The following is a 2,799-nucleotide window of genomic DNA, read 5'->3' as shown; positions in this document are numbered from 1 at the left end:
GAGAAATAAAGATATGGGAGGGGGAGAGAGAGGGAGAGGGAGAGAGGAAGAAAGGGGGAGTGAAAGAGACACAAAGAGAGGGAGAAAGAGAAATATAAGGAGAAAGAGAAGAAAAGTGTGTGAGAGAGAGGGGGAGAGAGACAAAGAGAGAGGGGGAGAGAGACAAAGAGAGAGGGAGAGAGAGAAAGATAAAAGGAAAAGGAGAAAGAGAGAGAAAGAGAACAAGAGGGGAAGTGAAAGAGACAAAGAGAGAAAAAGAGAAATAGAAGGATAGAGAGAGAAAGAGATAAAGACTTTTTGTTTTAAAAGGGATACTATGATCTTTCTATATACATAAAACTTTTTTCACTAACTTAGGAAAGTTGGATCTTCACCCTCTCATGAGAATTTTGTTTTTGTTTTTGTGAGAAAGTGGGGTAAAAATGGTTTCAGAGAAAGTATATTTCTAGAAATATTTTTTTAATAACTACCAAACATGGGCAAACAGGATTTCAAATTTAAGATTCCCAGGAAATTATAAACATTTTGTGTACCAAATGCCCCCTAAATCTCAACTATTGTCACTTCAACAACTATTACCATCACTACCACTTATCACTTCTGCCACCCACACCAACATTGTTGTCTTCGTCGTCTCACCACCATTGTCCTTCCTTTGTGATAGTGATGATGGTTGTCGTTGTGATCCCATCACTACTACAAGATGCACATTTTACATCGGTTCTCTAGAGTCATCTACATCGGTTCTAAAACTGATGTAGAATAGAGCGACGTAGAAAATGTATACATTTTTACATCGGTTCTCTGGAGAACCGATGTAGATTGCATTTTAAAAAATAAAAAAAATCATGCTTATAATACAGAAGAAGGGTGGATCTAATTTAACAATTTATTTCTCATTAAAATTATATATATCTATAGTCACTTTGATATCCCTTTACATTAAGGGGACTGGAAACTGACCATTATATATAAATGTAATGCATTTTTTTATTTTATTTTGATATTTTCACACCTAAAAGTTGCTTTGCTTTACAAAACATTAATATCCAAAAAAATGTATCATAACAAAATTACTTTTAGGTGAACATTCTCAAAATAAAATATTATTTGTACAAACGTAATCCTTCCAAAATACATTCAACTGAAAAGATACTTTAGCATATTTATGACCTTATCAAAAAGCACAAGCAACAAATACCATATAATTCCTAAGCGAGATCACAACCAAACATTTCAAAATATTAATTAAAAGATGTGATGTTGATTACAGAACCCAAAGGTTTAACATGCTAAAACTATTGGCAAGTACAGTTTTCCACAAAATGATGAATTCAATAAGTGTACATGTTGTTCTGTCTCATCCTATACTATAAAAAGCCACTATAAAACCAAAATATAATTGTAGTTGGAATGCAGTCTCAAACCCAAAGCTTATGCACGTATGCAATACTTAAAAGGGATAACAAACATGAGGCACGAGCAATAACTAGTGAAGGTTGACAATAGGTCCCAAAACAAGCCAAATAAAACTCCGATAACCATGACAAATCTAATGAGATTTTCAATATACTTACAGAGGGAAATAAATAATCATGTGGATAAACTTTCAAGGAGAGTCAATTTTCAAAATAAAATGTGACAGCTGGAAATCCATCATCAACACTGCAACATAAAATAAAATAACCATTACACTTCTATATGAAGTTGATACTGTCATAAAAGGCATAGGATATGCAAAGGTAATAGTCCAGTTATTGATGCACTCCAACAATACATAATCAAAAGGTTCAAATAACTAATCCTACAAAAATAGTAACTGATGAAACAGCATTGAAGGAATCAGGCACATCATCATGAAACCATGAGCAGTCAGTATATTATTTATGAGATATTGAGAACCATGTGACACAACACACAAGTTATTGACTACTTGTCCGAAAGTAATATAGTTTACACCTTAACAATAGATATAAAGTAGAGAAGTATCACCCTCTGCACACTTCCTGCCAAATCAAAATCAAGATTAATAGATATAAAGTAGATTATATTAAGAGACATATAATTATTTTATATATATTCAGATTTTTTATAAAAATTAAAGAAGTTATAAATATTTTGTATATTATAAAAAATAATAACAAGATTAATAGATGTTAGAAAAATTTAAGCTTAAAAATATTTTTGTTTATATAATATGATGGAATGGTTAACTTAACATATTGACAAGTTTAAAAAAAAAAAAATTAAAGTGAGATTTTTAAAAAATTAATAATAATGTATTTTGATAAAAAAAACAAATATTTTAGAGAAGTGTTTTGAAAAAATATTTATATTTATATATATATATATTTTTTAAAGAAAGATAGATCTTTTAAAGTGAATTCTTAAAAATATAAAAAAATAATTTTTGAATTATAGATCTTGAAAAAATATATACTACACTAAATAGTGTACACTTTGAAAGAGAAACTCAATCTGTTTATGGCATGATTGACTAATTTGCCTTTGAGAAAGCCAATGTGGTTGCTATTAAGTGATTTTCCCTACGATTCATGTTGATCAAGTAAACTATAAGGAGATAAAAAAACACAAGCTCTCTATGTAGCTTCAGCCATAAAATTCTGCACCACATATTCGTATTATTTCTTCATTACCAAGCTAACTAATCATGTGAAGAGCATGCTTGGTTTAACTCATTTTGAAGAAATGATTGCTTATTTATATTAGCTTTCTAAGAGAAGTATTAAGGGTCTATTTATCTAAATTTAAGCATCACCAGACATGCATTAAATCCGT

Source organism: Cajanus cajan, chromosome 2 (genome assembly GCF_000230855.2).
Source record: "Cajanus cajan strain Asha chromosome 2, NIPB_CcT2T_4, whole genome shotgun sequence".
Taxonomy (NCBI): domain Eukaryota; kingdom Viridiplantae; phylum Streptophyta; class Magnoliopsida; order Fabales; family Fabaceae; genus Cajanus; species Cajanus cajan.
Note: the sequence above shows the minus strand (reverse complement) of the source record.